Here is a 13362-nt window from a genome sequence, read left to right as displayed (position 1 = left end):
TGAGAGAATTAACCGTGTTGTAAAAGAAGCTATCCAATTGTCAGTGAAGGGAGGTTTGAATTGGCGTAATGCTTAATAATCCATGTTATTGGCATACAAAACCTCAGCCTACTCTCTAACTTTAGTTCGCCCATTTGAACTTTTGAGAGGACACAAACCCAGTACCAGGTTGGTGCCTTGGTGGTTGCAGAAAAGTATATGTAAGGGTTGTGATTTCACTAATGTTGATTATGAGAAAGTGCGCCACAGAGTTGAAGCGTACAAGGAAAAAATGAGACGAGATATGAAAAGGAGACAAGGTGTTGCAAGTAAATGTGTAGTTAAGATTCGTGATTTGGTGTCTGTAAAGAAGAAAGAGGATGTTTCCAAAGATTTTCTGAGTTGTAGAGACTTTCCGAAATGCAGTTTGGGTGGACGGCGGAAGTGTGTGGAATTTAAATAGAATTTCTATGTTTAATGGTGGTAAAAGCAGTTTGGAGAATTCTACCTCCAATGTTTTCTTGGGTGTCAGTGAACAAGGTAGTATTGTGAATTAGAACAGCTCACCTACTAGTGATTCTAATGCTCCTTCCAAGCGTGTAAGGGTTCACCGTCTTCCTGTGAGATTTCATGATTATGTTATGAGTTAAGGTATTTTTTCCTGTTGTTGGTTTTTTTTTAAAGGGGGGAAGGTGTGTCGGGTGCACGCAGGCTTTCCTGTCATTATTGTGTTCTGCAAAGCAGTCACGAGCATTGGCACTCGTGCCAATGCTCGTGGCTTCATCGCGATCTATGATGTTTTTGCTTGAATGTTGATGTGGGAGGGAGATTGGTTAAGGGGGTGGGAGATGGCATTACAAACTGGAGTTCGGACTGGACGGACGTCTTTCATCAATAAAGACTGATTCACAAATATCTGCTTCCTGACTTTGGTTTCTGAAGATTACTACAGCAGCAACTTTCTAACAGAATGTGTTGTAGACAAAAAAAGAGTAGTGTGCACATGTTGTGCGCATGTTAAGTTAATATATCAATGATTATGGGGTGGGATTTTTTTTTCTTGTTTGGTATATTGCAGTTTTTTTGTGTGAAAAATGTTTGAATTTTAAAATATACCTTGAATACATGAAATATTGGTCGAGGGGCATGGGGAGGTGTTGCTCTTTAAAAGCACAGGTGACAACACGTCCTTTGTGACACATTCAGCTAACCTTTGTTTTTAAACTAGCAGCAAGTTGCATTCTGAGACGTGTGGTTTTGTTTTTAGTATTTAGGTAGGAAATCATAATTCCCACAGCAAATGTTCCACTGGCAAAACATCCAAGATTGGGTGAAGGAGTCATTCACATTATAGGCCTCTTAGAGAAAGTGCTGAACCTACTGCAAACATTTTAGTGGCAGATTCCTAATAATTTTTACATGAATCTTTGTTTTTACCACATAAACACCGTGGGTCATAGAATGTGGGTCCCAAGCTAATACTGGGCTTCAGATGTTTTTTTTAATCAAAGTGATAGAGTGGAAATTTCATTTAATTTGCATGGGTGCATCATAATCTCGTGAACAGCGCACCCGCATATAATCTTCCCATTATATTAATGTGAGGTGTTAAAGTTGTGAAATGTATTAACATAACTAAGTGGCATGTTTTAGGTTATAGATAAGTAACATGGAGAATTAATGTAGGAAATGGTTGTAAGTAGCTGAAAATGCTAAAAAGAAGAACTTGTGTGGTGAAGTTAATGCCACTCACAAACTGAATGTGTCTAACAACTATATTTTTATAATTTGATAAATGTGTTAGTTAAAACGCAAAGGGGTTATGTCAATCTGTAATGCTTAAAGTGACACAATCCTATGTTAGCTAAAATCGTAGGCCTGAAATGCAAGTCCCTGACAACTCTCGCTTTGGAATGATTAGTTTAATTGCATGTGCACTGTGGAATCTGTTCTTTCTCACGTTTCTATTGCAGGTGGAGAAGCATTCATTAGGAAAAAGTAATGTCTCTATTTTAGTAGCTAGGCGTTAAGAAAAGAAGTTACAGTTACAGGGCTTGAAGGTGATGAAGAGGGAGATGAATTCACATGGGAGTAGGCATGAGAACCATGGACAAATTGTTGCAAAGTAGCTACATGGAGAACATCGTGGAAAAGTACTTGCATTACTGTACTTATTGTGGACTGTGCACTGGCTGGCACTATGGGAAAGGTACCTGTGAATTACTGATTGTTGGAATTAGGGAAAATGCCCACTTCTTTATTGCCTTTGGAGAGAGAGCATCTCAGAACAAGCTCTTTCATTTGCAATAGTGGCTTTATGCTACTTGACCCATTAATGGTGGCGAGACTTCTTCTTGGGAAGACTCCACATACGGACACCTTTCCTTTTCACTGAAAACGCTGATGTAAGGATGTCATCATAGAGCTAGAGTAGGGATAGATTTGATGCTTTTCACCCATCAACCCTCGATGCAGGAGAATTTGGACTCATGCTTTTTGATTCTCTGTATTTTACTTCTTGAACTAATAGTCTCGTTTATGCTGCACTATTTAAATTGGATCCGTAGATTTTGCTTCTTGCTAATTCCTTTGAATTTCTATACCCTCGTGTTGAGGCGTCTCTATGATCAGATGTTTTTGGCTTCATAATAAACTAACTGACCTTAGGCAGTTGTCAGTGGATTATTACGTGTCAAGGAGAGTTATTGGCGAATAAACTGTGTATTAACGATTTTCTCCCCTTCACACTTTCATGCTGTGAAAAAGAACCATCGGAGTGTGTCTCTAGAAAAGGTCTAGAACTAATGGGCCCGGCCCTCTCAGTAGTAATTCATAGATCATAAAAGCAGAATCTCCCGTCCTCAGGTAAACCACTTTTAATCACACATGATTTCACACTTCCTGTAATAAAAGGTGCACCTCATATTTAGCACATCCCAGTTACGTTCTAAAACCTATCTTCAGTTTCAGGTTTACAATGTGTTCCTACTACATGGCCTTTAGAAGCCTGCCTTTCAATTAAGAAAAATTCCTGCAATCTGTATCATGTGATATGTTGTGTGCTTGCCTCATTAGTTAGGTACTTCAGTGTTAAAGATATTAGACTTTAAAAAGTTATGTTTGGGATTCTTCTCAAATGAGAAAATGCTATGCAAGTCCACTCCAGGAGTAACTGCCATTAATTGAAAATATTTATTACTATTAATAACAGTGTTAATCATTTGTTTAATTTGTTGAGTTAATACTGAATTGTGCTGTACTCATTTTGTTTGCGTATTTAACGATTAGTGGGGCGAGGTGAACCAAACTATTAATAACTGAACTCATTTAAAGTGAACAGAACTCTCTGCACTTCAGCACATAATTGTATTGGTCGCAGTGCAGGTAGGCATTAATTGCAAACTTTTTCTCGGTAAGGTAACTTTACCCAAAATAAAATCCATAAATTATATCACTGGACTGTTAAAATGACCAGAAGATATATGTTAATCGACAGATTTTTATGTGGATCGTGGCTGCAGCCTCATACCTCCATATTGCCATGATCACTTTGACAGAATATTTTGCCCACATGATTGCTTATATAGTGACTTATCTCTACTCACAAATGTGCACATATAAAACAAAAGTGTGCCAGCAAACATATTGTTGCTGCACACAGATAAAAATGATTAAAGCGAGCATTGGTTTGGACTATTGCCCTTGTCAATGGTTGTTAACTGCCTAAAACAAATATTAAGCAACAATGTTTTTGTTGTAATTAAAAAAACATTGCAAATGTTTCAATTCTGAAATTGTGAGACTGTGAATAAATATTACTAAGGCCAACAAAATGTCAGGCACAGTGAGAAACTTGCACTGCCTTCAGCCTCAGCTCCAAAGCTCTCAGTCACAGGCTGTTATAAACGGATTGGTGTCACTACAACGCATGCTTTTACCACGCATGCCTTTACAACGCGGTTTTTACCACGCAGTCCATTACAACGCATAATGCTTTTAGGCGCTGGATAGTGAATTATTTAATTTACTATTCCAACTCCAGTCCCCGTGGATAGCAGGGAAGGTGTTGGATAGTATATTAAATACATTCCCTATCCTAGAGCGCCCCCCAGCGCATTGCGTTGTAATGGTTTGCGTGGTAAAAGTTGCGATGTAATGGTAGTGCGTTGTAAAAAATTCATTGTAACCGTGCTACACCGTTATAAACACATGGTGCAACTCATTCATACTATGCACTATACAAGAGTAATACAACGCATGAAATATTTCAGAAACACAAAATCCTGGAATAAATGGCTAACAATTTTAGGGAATGCATGACTATGTAAAACATGTGTGATATAAAAGGGAACTAAACCACTGACTTGCATTACCTTAACGTTTTAAAGTTAAAATTAAATGTTAACATTTTTAACATTTACATACCCTAACGCAGCAGCATATGTTACAGTCACAGGCTGTGTGCCCTCGGTTTACCATCTATTGTCCTGTCCACAAAGTCAGATTGTGTCACCCAGCACGGGCTCCCAGAGCCAACTGACCTAATCAATAAAGGCACTGATTGCATGCTGTTTATAATAGCAACCGCATGAGAGACGCACTAGGACTGGTGGAGCAGACTAACCTAGCATTCCTCATGAGACTGGAGGTTTGCGTCTCCGGCTGTCTAACACAGCTTCGGTTGGAGAGTTCTGAAGTGCACATATTCTGCTAGCCATTACAAGATTACTGGCCAAACCGACATGTGGACTTCAAACTTTAGGCTTTGTCATCCTTGCTCCCAATCACCACCCTCACACTCTGGCTAGACCGGTGCTGGTGGGATAATGGAATGGTAATATAATCCTTTTTATTACCATTTTAACTATATTTGCTGCTCTCACAGCAGGGGGGCCGACTCTCTTCCACCCTAAAGGAGGAGCTGCCACTGATCATTGATAGCATCACTAATGACATCTCAATCAACATTATTGAAGATATCAGTACTTACGTCATTCACTAATATTCTTTTTAATTTCCTCTACAAACCAGTATGGCCATCGAAATTATAAAAAAAATACTAAAGACTAAAAAGTGTGGAATCCAGTAAAGTGTACATTACATAAACATATGTGCTAATATTATATAATAACTACCAAGCGCCTCCAGTACAGGTAAGATCGTGAGGCGGTAGGGAGGGTTGTATGCGGGGGGGAGGCAATATACGAGAGATAGGGAAAATAAATAAATAAATGAAACAACTTACCTTGCGCTCGCCGCATTACCGACTCTGCGATACGGTGAGTGCAAGGTAAGTGGTTTGATTTATTTATTTTCCCTATCCTATCGTATGTCAATTTTCCCCCTGCCCGGCCCCAAACCCAGCCCATCCCACCTCACCGCCCTTACCTGCACCGGCCACACCTGCTAATTACACTGTAGTCCATTCCTTGTAGGCACACTAGCCCCATTAGGGGGTCAATACATTCTTCACCATATGCACAAGTTTTCATGAAGAGTCTCTTACCTCCAGACACTCAAGTCCTATTAGGTGCCAAAGCTTGTGCTACACACATCCTTTTCTCTGAGCACAACTCTGCATGGAGGGCCCAGTCCCTTCAGGAACCCAACCCCAATATGTTTTGGCCAAGCCCATATCTTTTAAATGTGGCAATTGTAGTGTCTGTCCATTTACTACTGATACTAAGAATTTCACGTATAATCATTTCAACATTGTCTTGGAACAATTTTCTAACTGTAACACTATGAATGTTATATTTGCCATTATATGCCACTGTGAATTGATTTATTTTGGAAAGACTACCCAAAAAGTATGCATCTGAATCTGTCAACACAGAAGCCACATTCGATGCAAAGTGAGCAGTGCTCCATTGGTGGATCATTTTAAACTCAAAGGCCACCCTGAGGACAATGTGTGTTTGCAGGTGATCACGGTGATCAAGCTCCCACCAAGAGATGCTGACATTACTTCGCTTTTGAACAAAGAAGAATTGAAATTGATATTAAGGACCAACAGCCTACACAATGGATAAAACAGAGCAGAGGACTGGATGACTCTATTATAACGACCTTCGCTCTTTGGATGGTGTAATTTGATTTCTGGATATGTCGAGTAACAATATTTCGGGCCTGTTAGCTGTACGGTCAGCCCATCTATTTATTATAAAATTCTCTCTAACTAGTATTCAGTATTGTATGGGACTCACCATCTGAATATTGTAAATTGCAAAAGGCACTTTTGTCAATCATGCAGACTACTACCCCCTTGATGCTAGATTACTGATGTCTTAATGTTTTCCTAACAATGGCTTTTGAATTTTATCTGATGTCTGCATTGGAGTTTTTTGCCTTTTTTCTTTACCTTTTCTTGCTCCTTTTCTGATTCCTTCTTTGACACTGGGAACTCTTTCACATTAAACTTAGTATTATTTCCTTCACTAAGATGGCCACCACCCTGCCTACTTTAACACCCTGTCTCTCGAGGACCTGGGCACACATGCACAACCACGCTTACTTCCGGGTTGCATTACTAGCAATCATGCTGCACAATGCTGCAGCTCCCATCACATGCTGCCATTACATCATAGTGGTTCCTTTCGAATTTCCTAATTTTCAACCTCATCATTCCCGCCATCTTCATTGGACCGAGTATCTGTCTGGACCCTGATCCTGCTACGCCCTTAGCCCACATTACCAACACAATTTTAGGTAAGGATGTCTCATTTCCCATTTCCCAGCTGGAATAGAGCAAACACTGTAGCTCACTCCCCCCTTTCCCTCTAACTTTCTTCTTCCCTTTGCCTCCTAGTATGATTGATTGCATATGCTGGATTCCAGTATCCCTACAGCTAACGCTATCAATGGCTGTTTCTACAATGATCACAGCCATTTTTGAGTTCCTGTCCATAACCAGGTTTCTTCCCCAATTGGATCGATCCCCTACACAGGCCAGGAAGCAATTGTCTGGAGCCCTGTGTACAACACTTCACACATTCCACATGCAAAGTAGGGTGGATTATTGTTTTCTGTATGTGAATGCCCCACGGTTGCAAGAGCAGTTTCTCCCACCTTTCACTTTAGTTGCAACTGAGAGCACAGCATCTAACCACGTACGTGCATGGCATGTGAGGCAGTTGTTCTCCATCCTGGTTGGAACTACCATTATTTTCCTCTCCTTCCTTTTTTCCCCCTTTTCTTCCAGTTCTTTTTCCCTTAAAATTGTCTCCCTGTACAGGCATTTCTTGTCTCAGGCACACACTTAAGTCCTGATGATGGTCTCAAGATTAGAAAGAGGGATTGAAATGTTGTCGACATAGAGTACCATGGCTTTTGCAATTGCTCTGTATGCTACTAAGGATAGCATAGGTAAAATATGTGCCACTACTTGTTTATTTTTTATGCAGTTACTTTGTAAATGTCTGAGCTTTGTTAATTTTAATATTTATTATCCTGCATGTTTCCCACTTTTTATGTTTCTGGATTTATCAACGTGTACTAAATCCTTGTATTACTTCATTTAATTCGCAGTCCATAAAAATTATTTGACTTCTATGCGCATTGTTGTAAAATACTCTTTTGGAAGGGACTGCTTGTTCCTCTATAGGTAGTAATCTTCAGTGTACCTTAGGTCTTTTATTTTAACAGAATACATTATTTTTGATTCTCATTATATGACATTTGCCCAACATAATCCTCCATGCTAAACCCCATGTTCCAATAAATGACCTTTCCAGGCCTCCTTTGCCAACACAGTCAGATCTCTGGCACATTAACTTTTTTACAATATGAGAAATGTTCAAAGCCCTAGAATTTAGTAAACTGACACTACAGCCTTGCACCCCCCATTGCAAAATTGTTCCAGCAGGAGTAGAGCCCCCTGTTAACAGACTTACTCAAACAATAAATTCCACCATACCAATTGGCACATAAATTGTATTTCTGCATAAATCGAGATCTTTATGAAACTAAGAATTGGGTACCTCATTTTTGGGATTTTGGCATAGGGCAGCAACTTGCTGCGCTGCCCTACGCTAAAGTGAAAGGGTAGGAAAGCACCTTATTTATGCAACACAATACATTCCTGTCCTTTGTCCCTAAGCTTGTGCCATTTCTGCAGCCTAGTGCCAATGTAGGCACCTTTGCACCATGGTGAAAGGATGCCTCCAGTGCAAGAAGGGAACTATCCTGCAAATAAACAATCATAAGAGGCATTTTCTCTTTCTATATGTGCTGCAGACTGCAGCACACATAGAAAGATTCCAAAATGAGGAGAAGTTATTTATCCTTGTTAGTTATGCCTCACCTCGGGAGGCGTATTGGTTTGGCGCTTCCCCAGGATTACATGAGTTAGTTAGTTTGGGGCAGTGTCAAAATATATGGGTGTTGCATAGGAAAACCCACAGCGCGCCCAAGGAATGCTTCCCGGGTGCAGGGTAAGGCAACTCAGCAATTTGCACTGCATTGCCTTACTCAAGATTTATTAGGCCAATCAATACCATGCAGTGTGGGTTTGTGTGGCTTAGTTTGAATTGAGAGCCCTGCATCATGCATGTACAACTTTATGTGGGGCAAAGGTGATGCATGGCTCTCATAAATAAGATCCCGGGGCCTTTAGTGGTAAAATAGGTACTACAAATAGGGTAGTGGGGGTACTGTAGCACTTCCAGAAATAATAGTGCTGGGGTTTAGAAGGTGAATGAGCAATAAAGATGACTTTATATTATGTGTTTATTTTGTGACATTTGCTGCCCATACAAAGGCAACGGTCAAATGTTAGACTATGTCATCTGACAAATTGCTGCTTTTTGGGAAACAGGTGTGAACTTTTATTTCTCTGACTGCAACGTGTGAGATTTTTGTAAAAGTGATCTAGGTGACAATCCTGGTAGGGTACAGGAGGTAACACAAAACAATATTTAAATACCTGTAAATGAACCATACACATATTTCAAATTATATTAGAAATTAGGAAAGCATAAATGAAGCACAGTTTTTGTAATTCTGAAGTGTGTTGAAAAGAAAGAATTTATTAGGAACAAAACAAATCAAGGCACTTTACTCAGTGATGTAAAAATGATAAATATTTGCTCCAACATGATTCCTTACAGTATCCTTTTTATGAGGATCTGGGTGTACTATATGATATGGCTCTAGGGCCTTATTGTGACGTACACTCAAATATACCATCCTGGGTCCAGTCAGTATCATTTACTCAACCTTGACTAAACCCTAGTTTGATGTGGGAGTGAGCTATAAGACTTGGTAAAGGAACTAATGGGCTTATTTATGAGAGAATTGGGCTGCTGGAGCGTCACTTTTTTAAAAACTCCTTTGGCACAAGCCTCTCAATCACATCTATGAGGCGACGCAAAGCCAACCTGCGTTGCTTTGCATGGTCTTAAAGATATGAAGTAAGACAAAGCAGCGCTTATCCCTGTCTTGCCTTATTCTGTGTAAAAGAGGCATATCATGGGTGTTACAGTGGGTTTTCCCAAGCAACACCCATGGATTTTAATGCTTCCCCAGATTTTATTAAAAACATAAAACTAGGGCAGCGCAAAAACCTTATGCCTCCCCAGGCTAGGTGTAATGAGGAGAACTATTTGATTTTTTCCTTGTTTTTTCCTCTTTCCATGTGTGTTGCAGCATAAACACAATCCTGCCTGCAATAGAGGCACACTTGCACTATGGTGCAAGGGTGCCTATGCTGGCACTAGGCAGCAAATTGTGTGCCAGTGCATGGGGAAAGGGTGGGAATACGTCATATTTCATGAATACGGTGCTTTCCTGCCCTTTCACATCGGCGGTGGGCAGCACAGCAAGAAGACTTGCGGCACTGCCCTATGCCAATGACTCAGAAATGCGGCCCTAAGTGTAAAACATATAACACCACCATACAACAGAATAAGAAAATCACACCAATAAAAATACACAACACCAATTTATAAACATAAAGCATATTTTCTATGAATTTTTTTAGAGACCTTGATCATTAAAATCCACCGGAGGATTCCGGAGATTCAAATTTTATAACTTTTTATATCTTTTAAATGCAATTGCAAAATAAATTGGCTTACGTAAAGTTTGAAACCTTTAAAAAACTTTGAAAAGTTAGTTTGAGTATTCCTGCCCATCGTGGGTAATCAAATCTGGCAGGTACAAGGTCTAGGGGGCCAGAAAGGATACTTTCGACAGTCATATGGCCACCAGAGTGCTTTAATAGTAAGATCACAGCTTTAAAAACAACTGCCAAAGAAGTCAATGGAGTGTTCCTAATGCTGAATGATGCCAGCAAAAATGCTCAAAAGAATGCTCTGGTTGAGGTGCAGTTGACAGGTTTTTGCGGTGGTGGTTACTCAGATGACAGGTGATGTAAACAGACTGTGGCCACGGAGATCGGGGTCCCACAAAGTCCTCTACATTGCAGTACTCAGACAGCTGATGCTGGACTACTGTGCACATTGCACAGGGGTTGGATGCAAAACCTTTGGCGGGTGCGTGTGTCCGTTGAGTATGATGAACCTGACTTTGAACAGCACTCCCGGGTCCACCAGAAGCAGGTTCAGGTTTTGGTAATCCCTGATTCTCTCTTTGTCATGCCCTGCGAGGGCTACTACTCTGTCCGGTTGGGATCTTTCAGCTCTTGCACTCCAGGATCTAGCTTCAGAGGATCGGGAAATTGATCCTTGGAGTCTTTGGTCTTGATAAAAAGGGGAAATTCCCTCTTCCAGGGGTCAGGAGCCACAGACACAGTCCCAATCTCGATAGCTCAAAAGTGCAACGGGTGCAGTCCTCTCGATGGTGCAGCCTCTCTGTGCGCAGTTCAGGGACAGCCGTCAATGCTTCTTTGGTCCTCTCTTCTTCTCCAATGTGAACTAATGGGTACGATGCCAGAGGTGCCACATTTATCCCAGACGCAAGCCCATAGGGGACCACATGGTCACTAGCCAATGGGCTACTGAGTCCCCTCCTTTCTAGTTACGATGTTTCTCTGATGTGTGGCACCTGGCTGTGCCAGAGTACCCTAGTCTCACGCCTTTCAATATGGCACAACACTTGCTTGGTCGTGAGAAGCAGAGTAGTCCACCCAGTGGGCTACAAGCTAACAGGAAAACCAGTTAAGGGATTGGTTTCCCTCTCTTTGGCCTGTCTTCTAATTGTCTGCAGGAACAAAAGTCATCCTGCTCAGGGATGTTGTTACTAGCTGTCCTCCAAAGGTGGCTTCGCCTTTGAAGCCTGCCTTGTGGGCTAACACTCTGAGCAGCCATTCTTGGAGAGGAGGTGACCACTTTGTTTACAGGCCTGGGAGTCATTGACACATCTCCCCAGGTGGCAAGAAATCTGTCTTTGTGTCATGACCTTTGTGATGCCACGGTACTAGCTGGATTTTAGGGTAGCAACTTTCTAAAGTTGCTTAACTTTGACAGTGACCATAAATAAGACCTGACCAACAGGTCGGTTTAATATCCCAAATATTTTGATACCTTACTTGACTTACCTTGGTGATCCCATTCAGGAGTTAGATTGGTTGGAGTGCCAACCATTTAACCCTGTGTTAGCCAATGGGGCTCCAAACCTCCCCCAGCAGAAAAACAATTTGGAAGTGTTGCTGGAAAAACATATTAAAACATGTTAAGACTTACTTAATACCATATAACCCCCTGCCATAGGACTTCATAAACCTTCTTTAGGGGAGACTTACATATAGTACTCAGCCGCGGCCCGTGGAGGGAGTTCCATGGGGCAGAAAGGCGGGGCGGGGATGGGCAGTGTGGGGGGTGCTAAACACCGGAATATGGATAATGTAAGGTAAGTAAACAATTTAATAAATACAACAAATTCCGTAGCGCGCCCTGCATCGCATTTTGAGATGCAGGGCGCACTACGAAATTCGTTTTACTTATTAAATTGTTTACTTGCCTCACATTATCCATATTCCGGTGTTTAGCACCCCCCACCCTGCCCCTTCCCCGCCCTGCCTTTCTGCCCCGTGGAACTCCCTCTACGGGCCGCGGCTGATAATACTTAAGGGAAGTTGTCCCTTTGCTATTAGGTGTAGGGGCGAAGTCGAGTTAGCAGTGTGACACACTGCCCGGTCAGCATGCAGTAGCAGACTGGGGTCCATTTTACCTGGGTCACACGCAGGTTGGAACAAACAGTGCTGCAGTCCTGTGTGAATACTCTGCCTTACATGCCCTGGGTACCCTGTGCACCATATATTAGGGGCTTATAAGTAAGACACCACTTACCAATTTAGTGTATCCAATTAACAATAACTTTTGTATAGGCTTAAACACTCGCATTGAGTTCTGGTTGGCAGGCCTCGATGCACTCTCAAAGTGGAATATCCAGCAGCATCAGTCCAAAATTTGGGGGTGAACATGCAAAAAGGTGTATTTCCTTACAGTTTGTGCGCTACATAATTTTAACAGTTAAATTGCATCTCGTTTCAAATTTAGTGCCATTTCAACGGAATACGTGCTGTCTGTAAATCACATTGCAACTTCAGTGTTATGATATTAATGGCAGCACCCTCACTCTCAAAATTGTTCCAGCCTCACTGGTTGTACAGTTAGCTTAGTGGTTCGCGCCCTTTAAGAAGTAGGAGGAACTGGTACTACTGAACACGTATTCCCCTCAAAAGCTGAGTTTTAACATGCAAATCTTTTGATTAAAATTGTATTCATAAGGTAGAGTCTGTTGGTCTTTCAAGAACGCTTGGAACTGAAATCTTTAGATTTAATTATTTCCTCTAATCCTCATTGACACAATACTTAATCTTGATTGATATGATTTAGCTCACTGCCTCAGAAATCTATACTATGGTCTAATTTAGAAAACCCTTATTATTTTGGGAATTGATATTCCAAACTGAAATGTTTTGTTTAACTCACTTTGTAGCAGTTAATAAAGAATTAGAGAACGCGGGTAGAATACGCTCGCAAGGGAGGGTTGTCAGACATCATCACAAATATCACAGAAAGCACAATAATATGTAAGACTTTTGTTACCAATAATTGGAATAAGTCCTAATTTTCCTCCCCGCCTACATAAGATATCTGGCTCACAACCAATCCTAATATCACTAAATGTGTGGCAAGTGCAAGCAAAACTATGAGAGAAATTACATTTATTTAAGTACAATTATTTAGTGCATTGATTGCCCCTGTGCTAACCACAGCCATGAGCACATATGGATCGCTTCCATTAAGCACACTGACAAATAAATGCCCTAACTCTCCACAGTTCATTACATTGCTCCAAGCTCTGGAAATTAATCACAATTATGTGCTCTTAGTGACTAATTCTACCTTGTTTTACTGTTGACATTAATGTATTAATTTTTTTATGAACCTATTAATGAAGAGCTCCTTGCAATCACAG

The sequence above is a fragment of the Lissotriton helveticus genome, chromosome 4_1 (genome assembly GCF_964261635.1).
Source record: "Lissotriton helveticus chromosome 4_1, aLisHel1.1, whole genome shotgun sequence".
Taxonomy (NCBI): domain Eukaryota; kingdom Metazoa; phylum Chordata; class Amphibia; order Caudata; family Salamandridae; genus Lissotriton; species Lissotriton helveticus.
Note: the sequence above shows the minus strand (reverse complement) of the source record.